The sequence below is a fragment of the Xenopus laevis genome, chromosome 2S (genome assembly GCF_017654675.1).
Source record: "Xenopus laevis strain J_2021 chromosome 2S, Xenopus_laevis_v10.1, whole genome shotgun sequence".
NCBI lineage: Eukaryota > Metazoa > Chordata > Amphibia > Anura > Pipidae > Xenopus > Xenopus laevis.
In genome coordinates, this window is record NC_054374.1 from 129,541,962 (window position 1) to 129,566,252 (window position 24,291).

The 24,291-nt window shown below is 41.0% G+C and overlaps 1 protein-coding gene across 3 annotated transcripts in view; it reads right to left on the minus strand.

Moving 5' to 3' along the window:
• Positions 1–22,597, minus strand: part of dgka.S (diacylglycerol kinase alpha S homeolog) — a 79,402-nt gene extending 56,805 nt beyond the window's left edge. The window contains exons 1-2 of one of the 3 annotated variants that reach the window (XM_041584389.1): positions 22,556–22,597; positions 22,209–22,268 (exon numbers count right to left, since the gene is read on the minus strand). The gene's annotated coding sequence lies outside the window, so the exon portion shown is untranslated. Of the gene's footprint in view, positions 1–22,208; positions 22,362–22,492; positions 22,511–22,555 lie in introns of those variants that run through there. The other 2 variants (XM_041584390.1, XM_041584388.1) reach the window with 2 other exon arrangements.
• Positions 22,598–24,291: the final 1,694 nt, after the last annotated feature.

Below are 24,291 nucleotides of genomic sequence, written 5' to 3' on the forward strand. Positions count from 1 at the left end.
AGATTACAAATACCAGCTTTCTGAGGGTGCCTAAAGGTGGCCATACACGGGCAGATAAAGCTGCCGATATCGGTCGTTTGGACCGATTTGACAGCTTATCTGCCCGTGTATGGGGGCTTCCAACAGGTCTTCCCGATCGATATCTGGCCACGATATCGATCGGGAAGGTTGGATTTTTACCCGACCGACCCGTCGGAGCCACTTGACGCATCGTAATTCGATCGTTCGGCCATACGGCCGAACGTTCGAATTACCCCCGATATAGCCATGCCGTTGCATATCGGGGAAAGATCCACTCATTTTTCGATGTCGCCAAACGAGCGGATCTTGGAGTCTATGGCCACCTTAAGGTTTCACTAATTGTGATTAGCTTCCCCAGGTAAACAGAATTCCCACAATAAACAGTTTAGCACTTACCTGATTTCAGACTTGGCCATACGGAGCAGAACTTCCTAAAATCTTCTTAAATCTTAATTTTAGTAAAAGGTAAAAATAGCTGACACACCCCTGATAAGCTTTGCAATGCTCATATTGCTTCTATTTCAACATATGCAGCATGACTAACCCCCCTGGCCCACAGAATAACTCCCAGCAGCTTTCCATATGCACTGCAGATATTTCATGGCTACAGCATAATGTATTAAAATATATATATATATATATATATATATATATATATATACACAAGACTGTGAGAACATTCCATCTGTGATTATTCATTATGACAGCGGTAGTCGTGGGCATATTACATGTTAGGTCCTTAGTAAAGCAAAATATATGACTTTTTCACATTCTTTAAGAGAGGCATTCCATCTAGATTTGTAATAACCCCTCTGTGGGAAAAAAAAGCATACCTTAAATGAAAAAACCTGCCCAACTGGCATGTAGAGGCTGTCTCTAATACCATCTCTTTGATTAGTCATGGATATAATTCTAACTACAAACAAACCAGGCCATCAATTACAGCCCAACTAATCTAATACGACACAATGCACATGATGCCTTTATTCATTTTTAACATATTGTTTATTTTTATTACAGAATGTATCCTGCAGTCATGGTTTCATTCGCTTAAAAAAAAATTATCACAAAGCTCTCTGAGCTGCTTTATAGATGAAAAAAAGCATGACCTAGAAAGCTTGAGAGAAATATAGGCAGATACTTCCTCAGCAGCCCTAGATGGGTCACATAATATAAACTATCTTACAGCATCTTCCTGAGACACTAAAGCTAGATATGTTATGGTACTGTATCTTTCCACGTCCATCTGTTAATTATTTATATAGTCATTTAAAAGAGTAATTAATGAGGCAAGCTGTGGACCACTGCAGCAATGAGCGTGAAATCAAGCTTTTCCATTTATTGATAAAGATCAATAAACAAAGAGTGCAATAAAGCTGAAGATTTATACCACTTAGCCATACACTATAAGATTCGCTAGTTTGGCAAGGTCGCCAAACGAGCGGATCTTAACCCGATATGCCCATTAACGGCTGGGCGATATCGGGTAAATCTCAACTGGGGCCCAATGATCGGATTGCAATGCTATGAATGGGCGCCAACGGGTCGCAGGACCGCAACAACTAGCCAAAGCGATCCTGGATCGTGGAAAAAAATCAAACTTGACCGATCAATATGTGGCCGAATTTTGGCTTGATATCGATCGGGAGGACCCATCGGGAGCCCCCATACATGGGCAAATAAGCTGCCGAATCAGTCTAAACTCTAAAGGACCGATATCAGCAGCTTTAATCTGCCCATGTATGGCCATCTTAAAGAGCAGTGGCTCCAAAACTGTGAGCCTATGTCCAGCCTGAAGACTAGGCTGGGTTACAAATGTGTAGTGTTTGCTTAAATACACTTGGATCGCCAATGCAAAGGTTATTAGGGCAATATTTGGGGTGAACTAACTATGAAAATACTTTTAAACCCATGTGAAGATTGTATTACAGTTAGTATATAAGACAAAAGTACTAGGGTGCACTATTCCTTTCTCTATTGGCAAGAGTTATAAAACATACATCTGTTCTATACCTTTGCCAGCAGAATGTTCATAACAGGCACCGGATGTTAAAGCGATCAGTCACCATTTCATTTTATATGAAACACTTATCTCTCATATCCAGCTTAGCCTTCATTTAACAGTCTGCTCTTTGCCTATATAAACTGAACAGTTGGAAGGACAAGCATCTTGCAGTAATGCACATTTCTTTAGAACAGTTAGATTTATGAAAAGTTATTACTTTGTCTTAGGGATGCACCGAATCCAGGATTCTGTTCGGGATTCGGCCAGGATTCGGCCGAACCCTTCTGCCCGGCCGAACCGAATCCGAACCCTAATTTACATATGCAAATTAGGGGCGGGAGGGAAATTGCGTGATTTTTGTCACAAAACAAGGAAGTAAAAAATGTTTCCCCCTTCCCACCCCTAATTTACATATGCAAATTAGGGTTCGGATTCGGTCCGATGTTTGGCCGAATTCTTCGCCAAGGATCCGGGGGTTCGGCCGAATCCAAAATAGTGGATTTGGTGCATCCCTACTTTTGTGTGAAATAAATTGCTTGTAATACATTTGCTTTGTGTATGTTGGCTGTATTTGTATTTGTCTATGTGACTGTTATATTATTTATGCTCTGAGATTGGATCATGGTTCATATGATGGAACAACAAATATTTATACAAGATGGATTGTACAAAGTATGCATTGCCCTTATGCAATATCTACTTAAGGGGAAAAGAAATGGAAGTTCAACCAAACTGATAAATAGGTTATATAACCCGTTTATATAATTCGTTTAATCACTGCCTGACTTGCTACTTGGAATACGGTTCCATCTGCCTTGTTAATCATATAACCAAAACAGACATGTCTCTGGAAATCATGGAAGCTTCTTCCCTGCAGCTATACACGCAACATTTATTGGCAGCAGCTGTAGTAGTGGTAACTTGGTTAGTAATGTGCTTTTCCACTTCCATTTGCTATGCACAGACATTATGTTGTCTTTAATTTGGTTTCACTTACTGCATTTAGACCTTCAATCAGATTCATTCAGTCTTTACCTTGGTACCCTACAGAAGGCCTTCCAGATGAAAGCATGCCTATTCACATCTGTAGCTTCAGCTTATATTACAACCAAACTCATTTTCTACTTTATATAAAATCCACTGGACATTTCTGACTTCCTTGCTCATTTGGAGGACTGTACCTGAAAGGGACTAAAAATTATTATCCCCACTGGAGGTAGCGGCTAACAGATAACGCACTCCAGGAAGGAGTCTCAATTATCATCTTTAGCAATCTGTTATGGTTTTCTACAATACAAAATAAAAACAAGGTGCTTAATTAGTTCTAAACCAGAGATCTGCTCAAAGAGTTAATACCATAGCTTAAAGGGGACCCGTTACCCAAATTTTTTTTAAAAAACCCTATATTATAACATTAGTCAAGCAAAATTAACTGTCAGTCTGGAATTCATAATTATAGCAAGCAGACAGGAGCCATTTTGTGGACAGTTATTAAGACAAGCCTTGTCTTGCCTCATCTCAAAATCTTGTTTGTGCACCAGAATGGGGGACCTGATGTCCATCCCCATGCACTGGCTACACAATTAAACTGTGAAGAGAACGGGGGAATGTGGGGAGAGCAGTGATATCTAGGAAGTGCTGAATGGAAAGTGAAAGTAATTGTCTGCCCAGCCTCTATGCCTAAGGCATAGAGGAGGAACAGACAATATTTAATTGACAGCTATTTTTAAATGAGCTTACAACTATGCTTTAATACAAAATTCAAATTGGATTTCATGTTTAATTTGAAAAGGACTTTTATCATACAGATTTTTGTGTCTGTTTGACAGGTCCACTTTAATTTGGATCCCATGATAAAAAGGTTATAAATCCCAGTACAAGGTTGCAGTCTTAATATTACCGAGAAAAAGCAAATCAGTTAGAAACTAAGAATGCAATTTTGCTTGGTGTATAGTGTTCTCTGGTTTTTAGGTCAGTAAAGGATAATCAGGGGTTGTTTTATGCGTTAGTCTAATGTCAGGATTCACCACTTATAAGATATTTATCTGCAGTTTTTGTGCATTAGAGCTTGCCGGTATTGTTGATTATATGGATTCCTTTCGGTAAAAAGGTTATAGTTTTTATCTTTAAGGGTGACAGCATGTTTCCAGGTAGCAGGCTCCAGCGCCGTAGTGTGTGGGTGTAAATGTTTATATCTCTTTACAGGTGACAGATTGTCTGTGTGGGTGCTTGGTTTCTATGTGTCTGCAGGTTGCCTGCTTCTATGTGCACACACAGTGATAATAATCTGTACGTCAGCAGCAGGGAACCTCAATCAGTAAGATCCGTCAGGTTTTAGCTGTATGCATCTATGTATGTACATAGAGCAATCTCTACAGCTATACACTGTGCAGCTGAGTTTTCCTGGTTTTCTCAGCACAACTTTAGTTTGGCTTTTGATGATTTTATTCCTGGGCAAAAATGATTATTGTGTGAGCAGAGAGGTGGATGGCCCTCAATAAGTACTAATCTATAGGGTTCATTTATATCTGATACATTTGTGCATATTTCCCCACAGCCAGTTGCATGTAAAACCCCTTTTATTAAAATTACTTGTGTCAAAGGGTGCTCTTTGCACTTCCATATAGTTGAGCACTCAGAGCTGGGCCACACTGGTCAGGAGCCCCAGCTGAATGCACGCATGCGCAAGTTGACACCGGCGCGCATGTGTGAGCTGATGCCGGCGCATATGTGCAGAAGCGCCAATCGGCGTGCGAGGAAGCGATGGAAGACGGAGAGCGAGGGGACCAGACATGGGGTAGGCGACAGAGCAGGTACTCTGCCTACCCCTAGTTCCGGCCCTGTGAGCACTGCTCAGTCCTTAATGCCTACCCTTCCGACGCAAAGGAATCCAGGAGCTACCACCACCGTGGACCAAACAGCAGCACCAGAATTCTTACAGAACCCTGAATTTGTGTTGGACACATTCGTCTAATTTACAGCAAAGTTTGAGTACAACTAAGTTTGACGCACCACGCCCAACTGCATCAGATGCAACTCCCCCTTGCTACCTCAACAACACTGGAATTCTGGGGAAAACTGCTGCATTATGGGTGAAAAAATAATAATTGTGCTTGAAATTGCACTTTACATGCTTGCTGATTTAAAGAAGTCCTTATTTGTGCTTGCCATAATGTGTTGTGTGTAATGGCTTTAAAACTTGTGTGTAGGGTCCTTTTATAATCTGATTGTTAGCTCAAGGTCCAAAAATTGTCTGCGGATATCGGCAGATTTGAAGAAGAAGGTTCAGATGAGATCACAAAATGTGAAGGCTGCCAAACAAGGTAATCTTCTGGTACATGGTCATAGTTGTATGTGTGTAAATCTACAGGAAAATTATTTCCCCCAGTGGAGGTGCAGGATAATAGAACATTTTTCTCTGGCTGAGATAAACAATACTATTTTGGCCAAAACATGCTCCGGGAGCACTGTGTTGCCCACACTGAGAGGGAGCTCCCACTGGCAGTGGCCATGTTTGGTCACATGTATGCACATAATGAGTGAGCCTGTTGACACACTCATTTTGGGTATGTGTAGCATCATAAACATGCGCATCATGAGAGAGCTCGGATTCTCCCCACTATTTGCAATTTTCAAGTCCCGATCTCCTCCCTATGATTGGTACCCTTTAACATCCTCTGCATTAAAAAAACATGCAAGCTGATTACAAACTGATTAAAATATCAACATTCAGGTTTTCCAAGATCTCCTATTCTGTAAATATTGCTTATCAAAGATAATTATAGGCAGGATATTATCTGCACAATCAGTGACTGTTACTACTGGGTATCAAAAGGCCTACTGTGGCTGCTGTTAAACAATTGGTTTATGTGACCACACATAAACGTCACTCACATCACCAACATTATTTGCACCGGTCTTGAGTCTTAATATCCAGTTACCAGCTACCCCTAGTGGGCAAAAGTCATGAGATAAGCCTCCAGGAAATAATGCTCATGTACCAGGTAATTCAACATAGACTGACTGCTTAAGCTGGCCATAGACACAAAGATGCAGTAGTATGAAAAAAAGATTCTTACGATTTTCGGATTCTGTGTGGAGTGTTCCAACATTTTCTGTTCCATGGCAATCAGACGGGTTAAAAGATTTATGTCGGCCAATGATAATATCTCTGCATGTATTGCCTGACAACATCACTGGGTGACTCACTGTCACTACTATTTGTCAGGCATGACTTTTGTACGATTGTTGTCTGTCAATTAATAGCAGAACATAATCTGATTTGTTATTTTTCTTACTTATTTTAATCTGAATGGCTAATGGGAGATTGTTAGACTGAAATGAACCATGGTTAGTCGCACAAAGAATAAAATCTGCTTGTCTATGGCCAGCTTTAGAACCCACAAGCCATGTGGATGAGAAGAGGTTTTCTATGTTACTAAGGCATGTTTGAAGTGTCAAAAGATTTCATTTAAAAGTGTTTGAGAAAACATCACGTAAAATCACGTATAGATCTAGCGCTGGCAATGCCAATATTGCAAGCTAAAATCGATAATGCCCGATACCTCCCAGGGGGTATATCAGATCATGCCCCACTTTCCATATCCATCAGGTCAAACCAAGACTGTATTACACCCATGTGGCGTCTCAACCCTAAGTGGCTCAATGTAACTGAAGTGAATGAAAGGGTGGCGCAGGAGCAGGAGAACTATTGGTCAGAGAATGCTGAGTCAGCCGACCACCTAATTGTTTGGGTGGCCTCTAAAGCTTGCCTTAGAGGGTCCTTCATTGGCAGTATAGCGACATATAGATGTCAGTTGGATACAGAATTAAATAATCTGAACACAGGGGTCCTAAAGGCGCAAACCCACTTCACGCAGATCCATCCCCCACCAGTTATGCAAAGGTTGCACAAGCACAAAGGGATCTACAACTTCACATTCTTGAAAAAAACAAAAAAAAAATTGTTGTGTACCTCACAGACTATATTTGAGAAAGGCAATGAAGCTGGCAAGCTTTTAGCGTATCTCTCAAGAGAACAAAAACCGATAACAATTAAAAAATTTTATGGGTAAAAAAAGGCTGGGGACCCCCAGTCTACAGCAACAAAATTGTCCATATGGCAAGACCGACTGGTTACATACAGTATAAGCAATTTACAACATACTTTTATTTATTTGTGTTAGTAGATGCAAACAATGTTGCGCAGCTACAACTACCAGCATTCTTCAGCATATTATGGGTAACTTGCACAATATCTCCCTATGTTAGATAATAACAAGATGACTCATGTAGTGTCCGTCACCAGGATTCCCACTGTAGAATCCCTTGCATATGTCATTAAATATGGGACACCTCCCTTAAAGACCTGGGGAGTTTAATTGAATATGATATGATTCCCTGAAGCAGTAACCCACATGAACAAATTTAAATTTGTTTGACAGGTAATTGCGGATTGGTTGCTATGGTGTTGTTCTTCAGTTTTCTGATTTCACAGTGATTCTAGCGTTTCTTCCTGCTTTACCACAAAACAGCCACCGTCAGTGACAACTTTTGTGACTGTCACCACTGGTTTGGATCAAATATTATCAAGTGGAAACAGGTGCATCATTACTAAGGTAAATAAGATTTTTTTTTTATATTGTTCTAAATCCAAAAACTGCATTAAGGTTGCCATATGAAACCCACTTGAACAATAATCAGTTTATTTGCACTATGCATAGACCGCATGAATAAATATCATGTATTTTTGCTCATAACAAGATGTTAATCGTAAAGCCACCAGCAAAATAGATAAAACACATAAAATCATTGTGTTTTATGGTAATCACTTAATATAGAAGAATATTGCACGGCTAATGTAACATATACAGTAGGATAAGCATTTAATATGTGTGGGGGTTAACACCACTATAAACTAACAACATATTTTCAAACTCCCCCCCTCCCAATAAATTTTCATAGTTATCTATATCAGAAAATACCTATATATAATATTTTACAGGCTAATTGTAAAGATAACTATATACACTGGCAAGTCAAAGCCTGTTTAGATATGAATTACTTTTCTGCTGCACTTTGCATAAAGTATGTTGTGGGAGTGCATGGGTTAACAGTATCTGACTTGGCTTGCTCTCTTTGATTGGGCTAAATTGCCAGAAAGAACAGCACATTGTGCTGAGAGTTATTCCTCTGTTGGAACAGTTAAGGCTTCAGAGGGAAGCTGTGTATTTTCTTTCGAGGGAACAGAATTAACGATAAAACACTTTGTACTCTTCCTCAAGCCCTATAAAAAGATCCCACCAGCTCAGCTTCTTTCCTTATTTAGGAAGAAAAAAAAAATCACTGAATTTAATGGAGTGACAATCTATTATTTATGATGCAGTGGAGAAAGGTAAAGACATGATAGTTCCCACGTGACTGCCTAGTGAATGGAAGGCAGGTTAGCAACTTTGACTTTAGTCCATCAAGAGAGGTCAGAGAGTCCAATTTTCATCAGAAAATCATTACACAACAAATTCACATCATCAGACACAAATTCACACTCACTCTACACCAAAATGGTTTTGTCAAAACATTAGAGAAAAAAGGTTAGACAATTTAACTCTGTATTTGAAATGATGAACCCCAGCAGGGATGTTTCTAGACTCCTTGTTCCTCTGAGCCTTTCCTCTGATCCCTAGTGGACTTGGTTGCATTAATATGTAGAGGACCTAAGATTGTATACATGCAGGTGTGTGTAATATTAATATCATGAAATGTATCTCTGCATTAAATTAGGGATGCACCGAATTCAAGATTCAGTTCAGGACTCAGAATCCAAGTGCCAGGTGACCCGAATCCAAAAAAATCACATAACTTTTCCTCACACAAACAATTTTTAACCATACACTGCACACTCCGTTCTCTTCCCCTTCATTTCCCTAATTTACATAAGCAAATCAAAGGTCGGATTCGGTATCCAGCGAAATTGTTCACAAAGGATTCAGACTAGCAATGGGCGAACCTGTCCTGTTTCGATTCACTGAAAAAATGTAGCAAAACTGTGTAAAAATTTGCGAAACACAAATAATTTTGACGTGCGGCAATTTTTATGTGCGCAGTGATTTTGACACGCGACACATTTTTTGCAAAAACTTTCGCCGCCAGCAAAATGTGGAAATTTGCCGCTAATCCATGCCTGCCAAATTTATTTGCCCATCATTAATTCGGATGAATCCTAAAATAGTGGATTTGATCCAACCCTAGCAGGAATGTATATAATGTCTAATGTGTGAAGGAGTAAATGGTGAAATTCATATATTTAATTTCATACACAATATTAATGACTCCACAAAACACAAACTTGGTGTGAGTTGTACTTCAGATTTGTCTAATGAAATCTGATATTCCAAATTCACTAAAGTGACGTTCTGGTATGACAGTTTAACTCCATGGTGTAGAAAACCACCATATTCACAAAATGGATTAAGGCTTTTTTGAATCTGAAGGTTATTTCAACTCCAGTGTAACGGCAATAATATTTCTTACTCCAAATTGCATTTGTGACTAAAGGCACATTTCTTCCCAAATATTTGTAATAGACTTCACTATGTTTATGGTAGGGTTTCTTTACCCTGAAGCCTCATGTACTGCTTTTAATTGACTTGTAATGTGGCCCTACTCAAAATCTCACACCAAAGAAAAACAAATGATTGTATAAATGTGACTAGAGTTTGCATCTAGCTGCAATGCAAATGAATTAGTTCTAAGCACTAATGTTCCATCTTCCCAGTTTCATTAAATCCCACTTGGTATGACTGCTAATGGAACAAACTAACTGATAATAGATTGGGCCTTATTCTGGTCATACACAGGTCAGGTTCCCTGATATCTAAACGTCTGTCCCGTAAAAGAACTTGTCAGTATCAATGTAAGGTGGCCACACACCAGTAGACATCACACACTTATCTGGCCTACTAGCCCACAGGATGATCTGATGGAAAACTAAGGAGCAGTGTAAGCAGATGTGGTCTGTGTATTTCTGGATTATCTAATGACCCAATAAATGCAGCAAAAGCATCACTGATAAAACAGCATTCTGATTAGATGGGCCAGAACAATCACTTTCTAGGGCAGCACTTATACACGCTGCTGACCAGAAATTTAATAATTGATACAAATTTCTATACAAGTGTGCACTCAGTTTTTGGTTGTTATGGGGTAGATAAATAAATTACCAATGCACAAATAATTACCCTGCATAATGTACTCCTTCTTATCTGTGCACTGATAATCTAATTCGCAAAGACAAAACAAAATATTTTTCATGATTAAAATAACAGGGAAGTATCTTCAGCACAAGCCCTATTCAGTGAACTTGTTGTACTGAGCAAATTTTGGAGTGGAAATGTATAAGCATGTATTTCTTCTAAGAAATGCCTGTCAGAGTTCTACACCAACGAGTGGATGTAAGCAGATTGGCTTTTTCTCTATGTATATATATGTGTGCAGAGAAACTGCCTGGTATGCCATTAAATTGAATCATATTCTTTGGCAGATATGAGCAAAAAGTAGCAGGCAAGTTTGAATCTGTAACTCATGTATCAGTACCAGTTTCAGAAGGCTTAATTATTCTACATTCAGCAAAACAACTAAAATACGGGTATGGGACCAGTTAACCAGAATGCTCAAGACCTGGTGTTTTCTGAATAAGGGATCTTTCTGTAATTTGGATCTTCATACCATAGTCTGCTAGAAAAGAATTCAAACATTAAATACACCCAATAGGGCTGTTTTGCTTCCCATGAGGATTATTTATATCTTAGTTTGAAACCAGTACAAGGTACTGTTTTATTATTACAGAGAAAAATGCAATTATTGTTAAAAATTTGTATTAATTGGATACAATTGAGTCTATGGGAGATGGCTATTCCATAATTCAGAACTTTCTGGATAACGGGTTTTCCCAGATAACGGATCCCATACCTGTATATGATATAATTGTGAAGAACAAAGAGATAGCAAGTGGTTTTCACCCTAAGGCTGGACTTCAACCCTTCATTTGAAGAAAATATTATACATTTGTGTATATTTGGCAAATCACTAAACACTTGGTACTCTGAGCTTCTATTTCATGCATTTGTCTGCAGAGTATGTCTATGCTCCACAAGTGATAACTGATCTAATTTCTTACTGCAGCCCAATGTGAGACTACCATATAGCAGACCCCATGGGGGCCCTGGACAGTCGCTGGGTCTTTTGTATGGTTCCAGCTCTCTCACACCTTCAAGTGAGACTTCAATTAAAACTTAACGTTTATTATTATTAAAATTAAAACAAAGCGTCCAGAAAAGATTAATTAAAATGATGTTAAGATCAGGGGGATAAACGGACTATAATTATATTGTGCGATATATACAAGCCGTGGGGTGAATATACGACCAATCCAAAGGTCTTGGGATAATCCGGTATATGGATGGGGCTTAATACTTAGTTTCCTGGGAAGCAATGGGTAAATACCCGATCCGCAAGTTCCCTTGCTTGATTCCCCATCCACCCCTTCACCCTCAGTTTAACCCTCCCGGTTCCTTGGAAGGGAAACCAATTGATAGTAAGATCGGGTATTTACCCATTGCTTCCCAGGAAACTAAGTATTAAGCCCCATCCATATACCGGATTATCCCAAGACCTTTGGATTGGTCGTATATTCACCCCACGGCTTGTATATATCGCACAATATAATTATAGTCCGTTTATCCCCCCTGATCTTATAATTTTAATTAATCTTTTCTGGACGCTTTGTTTTAATTTTAATAATAATAAACGTTAAGTTTTAATTGGTTCTTTGAGTCATCGGATTTAACAATGGGGAGGTGCAATTTTTAGGGTTTTCCTTTTCCTTTCAAATACTATATATAATTTAACCATGCACACCATCTTATTGTTTCTCGAGGGTGATTGTCAGTGCTCCCTTAACCTCCATTTATTTCTAGGTAGTGGAAATAGATGTTCATCCTATACATCTAGGATGGGATGCCAAGGATCCCAAATTTGATCTCAATTAATTTTTCATGGCAAATAAAGTGTTTCAGGGGTGTCCAAAAGGTAGATCGGGATCTACCAGTAGACCTTCAGCTGGTGATCAGTAGATCTCAAGACACTGTCAACAAACAGTTTGTCTAAATTACGCTCCTATTTCATTTTTTTCATTTAGATTTGTATAATATACATTTTCTCATAAATCAATATTTAAGTAATATTTTCCATGGAACAGAATGCCAAAAATGCTTTTATGGATGTAGATGATAACGGGCCAACATCGCTAAAAGTAGAACTCACATTAGTAAAGTATGGGCACTCCTGCTCTATATTTACCCTTTTATAAAAATGTACCAATGTGTTACTGAATGGCACTAACAAATTGCAGAGAGGTTAGGGCCCTTTAGCAAAATGTAGCTGGGGTAAGGGAACCAGGTCTGGTGTCAGGTGCTGTGAACCATGTTACAAGACTCATTACTCCCTAAACTTCCCTTTTCTGTGTAAGTATTACACACATTACAGATTTCTAATATGCAGGTGCACCCTTGATAAAAGTTTACATTCTAAAAATGAGTCAAGGGGGAGATCTGGTTTCACTAATAATAAGCCACATTCGTTTGCCACACAAGGGGAGACCTAAAAATAAACTTCCTGCTGATAGCAAAATATAAGTTCCACAATGCACAGCACAGTCTGGTTCTGCAAACAGCTCACAGCAGTCAGTCAAATTAGCTAAGAGGAACAGCAGGCTTAAAAACCAAAATAGCTTTGGGAAATCCATAATGACATGTTACCATGGTAAAAGGGCAAACGATTTTTGTGCAATTTTAATACACTGGTCTCGAAAAAATAAAGAGCACTAAGGAACAGCAGTGCCAGCCTCGGGTGCCATTACTACAGGAGTGTGTGATGCTCAGAAAGGAGAACAAGAACTTGAACTACAACACTCTATATTTGATTATTAAAGGGGTGGTTACCTTAAAATTAACTTCTAGCTTGGTGTAGAAAGCAGAACTCTAAAATAATCTGCAATTGGTCTTTATTTTTATTTTTGTGTTTGTTGAGTGATTTACATTATTTGTTCTGAAGCTGTAAGGCTTGCAATTTAAATGGTTATCCAGATGTTAGTTAAATACCCTAGTAACCAGGAATCAATTTTAAACTGGATTGAACAATAGAGGACCTGGAAAAAAAGCAAAACTTAAAAATAACACATCAGACCCTTACATTTAAAGATAAATTATCCTTGAAAAATCACCATGAGTAATACTTTCCGACTGAATCATTTGCATTTTGTGTAAAAATAAATGTGGCAGATTCTGTGTGAATGTTGTACCTTGCTTTGTATCTGAGCCCTTATTAATAGATCTGGCTCAGGATGAAGAACTGTACTAGTAATGGTTAAACTAGACTAGACAGTAATTAATTCTGGAGACACAACCCTTTGCAAACAAAATGACAATAAAAGGGTGTGGACGTACACACCATATTGAGAAAAGGAAAACACAAACATTAGCAAACCCATAGGATGATTGATGTATTTCATTAGTTATGTTACATAGAAACCAAAGTAAGTCTTACAAGTCTAATTCAAGTACATGGAAATGCTAATCTTGCAGAAAATAGGGCAATGTAATTGGTTCATTTATATAAACCCTTTGTATTTCTAGCTACAATTAATTCTAAGTCAAATGGGTAGTAAATCCTGCTGCATTGAACTGCTCAACCAAAGTTGTTGCTGGCAACAAACACCAGAATAACGTAACACAGGGCTGGAAATAGGGGTAGGCAGAGTAGGCACCCGCCTAGGGCTCAGTCATAGGGTGGCACACTTTTTTTTTTATTTCTTTAAGTTTGAACTTCTAAGGTACCATTCGTTCTGCAATGCGGCTGCCCTAGCAGAGTTCCGCTCTGCTTCCCGACCCTCTTACTTGCTCAGTTGCCCTGGCTGGAAGAGAGTAAGTACTAGTAGACAAATGCGCAATTGCGCATCTGCGCTGTAGTAAGCGGCACGCTGGCGTGGTGACGTCACTCAGGCAGAGTCAGGGAGCTGTGCGCCTCTGCTGGTCTGGCACGTTGGAGAGAGAGGCTCAGGCAGTTGCGGGCCTGCAGGGTGCGGCATAATTGGTTCTGAAACTGTGTGGTGGCGGCTGGCTGGTGTTATTGGAAAACAGAGAGAGAGGACAGGTACACACTGATCTGGGCTGTTTGGCACAACAGGAACAGACTTCGGGGGGGGCAATATTTTGGGTGCTGCTGGCTGGCACAGGTACAGATTGGGGGCAATATTTTGGGTGCTGCTGGCTGGCACAGGTACAGATTGGGGGCAATATTTTGGGTGCTGCTGGCTGGCACAGGTACAGATTGGGGGCAATATTTTGGGTGCTGCTGGCTGGCACAGGTACAGATTGGGGCAATATTTTGGGTGTTGCTGGCTAGCACAGGTACAGATTGGGGGCAATATTGGGTGCTGTTGGCTGGCACAGATTGGGTGCTGCTGGCTGGCACAGGTACAGATTGGGGGCAATACTGGGTGCTGCTGGCTGGCACAGATTGGGGGCAATACCGGGTGCTGCTGGCTGGCACAGGTACAGATTGGGGCCAATACTTTGGGTGCTGCTGGCTGGCACAGGTACAGATTGGGGGCAATATTGGGTGCTGCTGGCTTATTAAAAAAACTGTAAGTGATTAGGTGGGAAATGGTCCTACAGAACGGGGGGTGCTGATTGAAGTCCTTGCCTAGGGTGCCAAACTACCTTGGCCCGGCTCTGATGTAACACATAATGATGGTTGAAGCATGCTGGGAGCTGTAGTCCAGCAACATCAGGGTTGTATTGTAATGTAATAAAACCTTTCCCCAACTCTCACCAATAATGTTTTGCACAACGTTATTCAACGCAAACCACAAAATCTGCTATATTGTATATACACAAGTACAAGGCAGTGTAACTACCACATGACTGCACATAATGGGCCAGATTCAACCCAGTGGGAAAACTTTATTTTACGGTTTATAGCTTGAAAACTTGGCAAGATTCAGTTAAAGGAGAAATAGATTTCCCCATAGACTTCAAAAGAAATTTCAAGTGATAACCAGTGAGATAAATTTTTCTCATTTAATTGCATCTGGCTCTATGGGAATGGGAATCTGGAAATTAATTAGGATATTCAATATGTCATAGCATTAAGGTTGATGGCACATGGGTAAAGTGTATTTAAACCTTTGCTACTGTGGGAAAGCATTTTGGGAAGATTTGCCATTAGCAATAGCACAGATTTAAACAGAGGCAACACATCTCCCCATGTACCATTAGTCTAAAGGTACAGGTATGGGACCTGTTATCCAGAATGCTCGGGACCTGAGGTTTTTCCGGATAATGGATCTTTCTGTAATTTGGCTCTTCATACCTTAGGTCTAATAGAAAATCATGTGCAGCTTGTGTTTGCTAAGTGATATTCTAAAATTGTGCAGCAGCAGAGATACAAAGAGATAAGGCTATACAACACTACCAATTAAATGTATTTGATATCATCATACATAATAATAATAAACATGACTGGTTGCTGATACTTAGAACAGAAGCGCATCCATTAAAGGAATATTATCCCCTTGTCTATAAGGTATTAATTTCCATTTATATGCTCTAATATCATAAAGTATATGAGCACAGCAATGGGAAGGCATGGGCAATATGCTGCTCTCTTCAGATGCTGTTAATTTTACTGGCTCAGACTGGCTTGATGGGGCATCGTGAGAAAACCTGGTCCTGTTGGGCCCCTCCTGCATGGGCACATGGGCAGGTTGCATGGTGAAGCACAGAAATGTGGCAGTGATAATGGGTGGTGGTGATCATCAGCACTGGTGGTGGCAGTAGTCATGGGGGGGGTGCCAGAGTGGTGAGCCCTTAAGGAACACCAAAAAATTAAAGTGTTTTAAAAGAATGGCAATATAATGTAGTGTTGCCCTTTAGAAACTCTACAATAGTTTATATAAACAAGCTGCTGTGTAGCCATGGGGGCAGCCATTCAAAGCTGAAAAATGAGAAAAGGCACATGATACACAGCAGATAACAGGTTCTGTAGTATACAATTGGATTCTTCAGAACTTATCAGTTATATACTGTGTATTATGTGCTTGAATGGCTGCCCATGGCTACACAGTAGTTTGTTTATAGACTATTGTAGTGTGTCTGAAGCAAACACACCAGTTTTACAAGTGCAGCACAACAGTACAATATATTGTCATTCCTTTAGGGTTAGTTCACACGAGGAGATTCGGGGAGATTTTGTCGCCTGGCTAATCGCCTCTTCTTCCCAAACTGCCTCCTCGTGTCTTCCCATCCGCTATAATGAAAAGTCGCCTGCGCTAAAGCACATGTGGCGCAGCATTTTCTGAAGTTGGCCGAAGTTTCCTCGCGAGACACAAGGAGGCAGTTCGGGGAGATTGTTGCCCAGAAGAAGAGGCCAAACGACAAAATCTCCCCAAATCTCCACATGTGAACTAACCTTAAAGAGACTTTCATTTTTTGTGTTACTACTCTTTTAACAGTGGGCTCTGATTTCCCCTGCCTGACGCTGTGGTTACAAGCATACCTCCCAACTGTCCGTTTTCAGCGGGACAGCCCCTCTTTTGACAGCTCAACAGGCAGACCGGTGTTTGTACTGGTGTTTTTCTCTGCACTGAACAGCTAAAAAAAGAAACAATGTTTCTAACTTAATTGGCTTTTGGCAGAGACCCCAGAACAGCCAGGAGGTTCAGGTAAGATACTTTTGTAACAATTTTGAGATAAGCAAATAAGTAATTGTAACAATTTAGATAAGGAGGTCCCTTGGGAGAAGTTAAGACTCACAGCTTAAAGGGCAATTCATCTTTATTAGCAACACTGTAATAACTGGGGGGGGAAAAACAGAAATATGTTCAAACTTTCATAAATTTTGTAAAATGAACATAGTAATTAGGGGGTTTGGTCACAAAAATGGTTGTGGCCAAAAAAATGTGTGTGTCCATCTTTTTATTTACAAAATGTTGGGAGGTATCGTTACAAGTCGCAGCAGAAGGCTGTTGTTCATTACTGGGGTTTGAACAAGCATGGACCGATTATCCAGACTGTGCGGGACCTGGGATTTTCTGAATAACAGATCTCTCCATAGTTTGGATCTCCATACATTCAGGGGGTTATTTTTAAAAATCCGAATTTTTCTGATTTTTTAATTAAAAAAGTCTGACTAAACCAGAATCCACGATTGAGCTTATTTATTGCTTATAAAAAAGCTTGATTTAATCGGATCTGGGAAAAACTCTATGAAATCGAGTAATAAACAGAATAGTTTTTTCCTGAATAACTCAATTTTTTTCAGATTCTTCCGAATAGGATAGGGACTTCTCCTATTATATAACTTGGATTCAGACTTTTGCAGTATCAAGCTTTAATAAAACCTGAAAATTGTAAGTTTTTAAAAAAACCTGAAAAATTGGAGTTTTGCCCCAAAAAGTCAGACCTGAGTTTAGTAAATAACCCCTAAGTCTATTTAAACATTAAATAAACCAAATAGAAGTTTTTTTGCCTCTAATAAAGATTAATGTTATCTTAATTTGAATCAAGTACAAGGAACTGTTTCTTTATTACAGAGAAAAAAAAACAACTTTTAAAATTTTGATATTATTTGATTAAAATGGTGCCTACGGGAGAGGCCTTCCCGTAATTCATAGCTTTCTGGAAAATGGGTTTCAAGATAACAGATTCCATACCTGTAGCTGTAGGACCACCAACTGCTTTTTTACTGTATTTTATATGAGAGTGGGAATCAAAAACTTTGTTTACACTGACAAATTGACCTTGCAAAGAAAACTACAGCAACATGTAACTTGACCACTAGAGATGCTGTTCTTTAAGCTGTCAATGGTCAATTTGTCTGTCAAGGCAAGAAATATACATATCTTCCTTTACAAATACAAGTAGGGTGTCTTGGATGAACCAAGGAATCAAACTTTGGTTTTTCCAGCAGGTATGAAAAAGAGGTAACCAAGCAGAAGGCTGCTGACAGAAGACCAAATGTTTTTCTTTAGCATTCTTATCATATTGTAAATAATGCTTCTACTGAAAAATATGCCCAATAAGCACTTCTGCCTTTTAGGAAAGCTATGTTTATCATCCTCCTCATGCAGGCATTGAGAATTAAGATATGATACCTGATTACAATTATGTAATTGAATGCCTGTCTCCTAGTGTGATTTTAATGTGTTAACCCTCTCCTGTGATCTGAAGGTGAGTGCTGGGCAGACTGGCTAGAAGCAGGCATGTAATGTTAGAGACGTGTATCCTCAAGGAACTCACTGCTGATATTCATGTAGGCACATTACAAATAGATTCAGTTTAAGTTTAAACTGGTTTGATGACAATCTTTACATTCTGGTGGCTTCCCTCTAAGAAAGTTACCCTTTGTTACATTACCCTAAAAGGCGATACAATCAGTAGCTGTAAAAATAAATAAAAAGAAAGAAGCAGCCCACAAGGCTTTACAATCAGATAGGGAAAGCCATCAAGCCACAATTTCTCTGTACAGGGGTAAAAACGCAATTACGTGGTGTAGACATCATGATAGACATCAGGCTGTCAAGGGCCCTTGTTTTGTACATGAATATTTTGGATCCTATCTGTATATGACAGCCATGAATGACACCTGAGCTTTCAATGTTATCAAATTCAGCACTGACGCCACTGTATTCTAAATAGTTCACTGGCTATCTGCTATGCAAACTGGTACATACAAATAGGGATTTTGTGAAGGTTTGAAACCGTAGTTTGCACAGGGAAAATCAAAACATTTTCCAGCTGTAAGCATTCATTCGCTTGCCATTCTGGAGAGCACACTATTACACTACTGTACCAGCCACCATGTCTCAGTCTCAGAAAGCGATTTCTGGTGGGACAGGCTCATTAATAATTTCAGTTGACAACGGCAATTAAAAAATGCTGGTGTCTTGTAGAACTAATAGCCTGTGAATCACGGCACGGTTATTGTATGTGCAGGGTAACTGTATATCATATTTACATGTAATTCAGCCTATTTATTTTTAGTGTTGCCAGTACAGGTATGGGATCCAGAATTACAGAATAAACATCTCCCATAGACTCCATTATAATGAAATGATCCAAATTTTTAAAAAGGATTCCCCTTTTCTCTGTAATAATAAAACAGTACCTTGTACTTGATCCCAACTAAGATATAAATAATGATTGGAAACAAAACCAGCCTATCGGGTTTATTTAATGTTTATATGATTTTCTAGTAGACGTAAGGTATGAAGACCCTAGTTATGGAAAGATCTGTTATCTGGAAAACCCCAGGTCCCGAGCGTTTTGGATAACAGGTCCCATACCTGTACTTTAAATGTTACCATGTAGGCAGCAAAGCTATAATACATTCTCTTTACACTCCTGGTACATGCACAAATCAAATGCTTCACTGCAATGATCTCTGTGAGAAAATGCCCTGCTATAACGGCCCAAATCAATAATACAACAGCACAGAATCTAATAAGAAAGGAAAGTTGGCGCAGCAATGTACCTGCACACAGGACCTGCTTTGTACCATTAAGCTACCTGCAATAAGATGTTTTCTTTGGCACAGAAAAATTAAACAAAACCATATAAATATACATTTTTGGAGCAGTGTGTATTTAATCCATATGCTGGGCATAACAGGTAGAATTAGAGGTAGGCAAGGGAAGCTGGCTATGCAGCATGCCATGAGAAGTGGATGCTTATTATTACTATACTTTATATAGCGCCAGCCGTCATCACATTCTGCAGTTCTGTACAGACAATATACATCACTGATATCAGTGAGCAGGGATGACATGACTCTCCATATGCTGGTGTACTTAAAATCCCCACACCCCTGAAAGTTTTCGGCTTGCTGCCTGTTCAGCAACATTTAGAGCAGGGCTGTCCAACTGGCGGTACGCGGACCCCCCCCCTTCTGTGGCCCCCCACATACTGTGTCTGCTTACCATATGTAAACTTTAAAAGGTATCACTACAGAGATTAACTGGCCCCTGCATTGTTTAAACCTCAAATTCAGACTGTAATCCCCTGTATTGTTCACACCTGTGATCCCCCTGTATTGTTCACACTTATATCCTAAAGCCTGTACTGTTCACACCTGAGACCCAGACTGAAACGGACCACATTGTTCACCTGTTCACACCTTATACAAAATGCTAATGGGGCACCAGCACTGTCCCTATATGTAGTACATATTAGAATGATATCTTTACCTGTCTCCTGCTCTGTTCTGCCTTCCCACCCTGTGTGTGCCATTCTCTGCTTGCCCAATGCTGCTTGGGTGTGCCATTCTCTGCTTGCCCAGTGCTGCTTGTGTGTGCCATTATCTGCTTACTCAGTGCTGCTTGGGTGTGCCATTATCTGCTTGCCCAGTGCTGCTTATGTGTGCCATGCTCTGATTGCCCAGTGCTGCTTGGGTGTGCCATTCTCTGCTTGCCCGGTGCTGCTTGTGTGTGCCATTCTCTGCTTGCCCAGTGCTACTTAAAGAGTGTGTCATTCTATGCTTGCCCAGTGCTGCTTGTGTGTGCCATTCTCTGCTTGCCCAGTGCTGCTTGTGTGTGCCATTCTCTGCTTGCCCTATGCTACCTATGGGATGAAAGCCTGTTAGGGGTTTGTTCTTGGGGTTATTAGCATTTGGAAGTTGTTGTTAAGGGCCCCTAAGGTGTTTAATCATGTGTTGGGGGGGTTCTATTATCCACAGGGGAGGATGAGGAATATGGATTTAAGGGTATGTTTTCAACATAACTTCAATTTTTCACATATGAGTGATTTCCCTGCAGTGAGCACCAACCATTTGTTTTTTTGGTGTGCTACCACCGTTAATGTGGATATGATCTTAAAAGTTCTTGTGGTAATATGGGTGTGGTTTACAGTGGGTGTGGTTTTAAAGGGGGCGTGGCCAACACCGACTGCCATTATCGTCCCTCCACCACATAGGCCAGTAAAATTTTGGCTCTCAGTACCACAGAGGTTGGACAGCACTGATTTAGCGGGATGTGGGTTCCAAAACCCAATTTAGAGAAATAGCAAAACCCAAATATGCTGTAATTACCCTCTTGTCCTTCTTTGATATTCACTGTCCCTGTCGTATTCAGAATCAGAGGATAGAATTTAATTCAAATGCATGTTTCCTTCCATTTATATTAGGGATGCACCGTATCCAGGATTTGATTCGAGATTCTGCCTTTTTCATCGGGATTCGGACTCGGCCGAATTCTTTGTCACAAAACAAGGAAGTAAAAAACATTTTTCCCCACCTTTTCCTTTCCGCACCTAATTTACATATGCAAATTAGGATTCGAATTCAGTTGGGTATTCAGCCGAATCTCAAAAAGTGGATTTGGTGCATCCCTAATTTATATGCAACCTTCTTGCCATGAGCCATATTGCCACCCTAGGTAACAAAGCCATGTTGCCTCACCAGGGATGTAGAGGAAACTACAGAGGGTGCAGGGGGGCCAGGAGGTATAGGGGCCCCACGAGGCCCTAATTGAATGTGTAATTGTAATATATATGTTGGTAAAACTGGACACCTCTGGATATTTTGGGGGGCCCTAAAATGATTTTGCTGTGGGGCCCAGTAACATCTAGTTACACCACTGGACGGTACCACTTGGCAGGCAGGGCATTGGCGCACAAACAGGAAGGAAGTTGTTGTAAAAACCACAAATGTATGTTCCTAAATCAGCTTGATCAGGCCAATGTAATGCCTGCTGGTATATCAGCAGATGCAGAGCAGATGGCAGAAGTGCATTTATTGCAGGTACAGTTGGTAGTTGCTGAGTAATGGCTTCTGAGGTAACATACTCCCTCTTGCCTGTGTGCAGCCAGAGCTTTGCATGAAATACCAGAGACCCTGCTCCTTATCATCGCACCCCCACTACAGTATACAGGAGACTGTTTATACACCATTAGATATCGTTGGTTGGTTCCGGGCTGGGTGAGCAGAAGGCATCACAAGTCACAGGCTGCAGCAGTAGCAGGATGCGCCTCACACAGTCTGACACACACGACTAGAATTGTCTCATACGCACAAATGGCACCGAGCCTCCCCTCAGTCACACCGTGTCCCCATCACACACCGTGCCCCTTACCTGTTCCACCAGCTCCGCCGCCACTGACTCCTCTCTCTCAGTCCTCTCCACCGTCTTCCCCTGACAGGATGTGACAACGAAAGAAAAGAAAGTTAAAAAAGCCTGAGAGGAGAAATTCTGCTGAGTGGGCGGAGAAGAAGAATAAAGCAGAGAGAGAGAGAGAGCTGTGCCCGAGCCAGGAAGTGGAAGTTTTAGCAAGAGCAGCGTTAGTTACATTGCTGCGCTGCACAGACACTGTCTGACAGACTCAAGCCTCTCCCCCACATTCCCTGACAGGGGCTCACCACTGGGAATGCCTAGGGAATCCCGTGCTACATGACGTCGTGTCTTCTGAGCTTTGTACTCACGTGAAAGACACAGCCGCCCCGGCTCCATTCACTCGCCGCCTAATGCCTGTTATTATTATTATTCCTGCCTGGTAAATGCTGCTGCCAACTCACTGCCAGGGAGGGGTGGGAGATGCCTCTGCCAAGGAGGGTAGAACCCACAGGCGCCAACAAGTACCGAGTACCTTCATGGCAAGTGTCTGCACTGTGGGTGACAAGCAGCTCATAGGAACCTGATCAGTATAATAAATCAGTATAATATTGCTTTTGTTTTCTTCAGACCATATCTGTACATGTTATTGCATTGTCTTAACCAGGGCTGAATGGTTCCTTCCAAGAGACTTTTATGCCACCCCCAGACTACCCAGGAGATCCCCTTTGGATGACATCATTTTGTGACATCAGACCCTAACACGTAGGATAATAAAATAAGAGCTGCCATCAATAGATATGTGGCCCCATACTACTAATACAGCAGGGCCCTTCCCCCATTTATCCCTCTAGTTTTGTGGACCCAAGGGGGATCCCAATAATGTACTCACAGTTACACCCCTGAGTTGGGTGTTTTCCAAGACAGCTGGGTCAGTGGAAACTTAATTTCATTACTGTACTATTGAGAATATTTACTTGCTGTCAAAAGCAATTCAGCCTCCCACTGCCACCCGTACTGTATTGGACCAGCCTGGCCAATAAATCACCAGCTACTCACACTTGAGAAAGGGTCCTTGCTGACTCGAAACATGTTGTGTATTTTGGAATAAAAGTTTTGCAGCACAGTACTGCGGATGCTTTGTGGCCTCCTTCATACAACGTCTATTGATGAATCTTTTGGTCATTACGGTGTGACCCAATTAAGAAGATGAGCCCACTTACTAAAAGTTAAGGGAAGCGCTGGGAAAATTGCATAGGATTGAAATCACCAGCTAGGGTCAGTACTTTTTTTGCATTCCTTTCCCTGATCTGCTCTGCTGCCTGGTCAGTTCTTTTAAGCGCTCAATTCCTACTCTCCACAACAAACCCTCATCTGCCTCACCGTTTTTCACCCCCACCATACTGTCCCACCTGCACGCCAGTATTATACTGTAAAAAAAGTAGCAACTCTTCCCTTGCAGGGCCAGAACTAAGGTTAGGCAGAAGAGGCACGTGCCTAGGGTGCAAAGCTTGGGGGGCGCCAGGCATGTACCTTCCCTGTTGCCTAACCCTAGTCTAGCTGAGCGAGTTCTGCGCTCCCACTGCAAAGTGCACAAATGCGTGCCTGTTTGTGCTCCATTACGCACAGGGGTGGGGGGGGGCAATGAGGTCGACCAGGTTGCCTGGGGTGCCCGGCCCTGCTGTGTTGAGGCATCCTTCTCAATGCTGCACCCCTCTTTTTTGCACTGTTACAGGGGCAAAGAGTGGCCTCTTTGCTAGTGTGGAGCACATGGAGCATAGACTGTACTACTCTAAGCCTGTATATTTTTAAATGCTAAGAGAAGCGGATCTGCCATGTGCCCCTGCGCCATTCATCTGAGCCACATCTGCTTGCATGTAGTCACATGCAGTGGGAAGGATGTTGACCGGTAAATGCCTCCTTTCACATATTTGTGCGACAGCCATTTTTTGTTACTCGCATGCGCATAATGAAAAGCTGCCCCAAATAGCTAATTACACGCATGCACGTGATGTCCCATGCAAGTTATGCGCATTTAAGGTGACCGGCTTGGCTTCTCGCACCGGGAGCTCCCTCCTGGTGCGGGTAGCCTAGCGCTGGCAGGGGG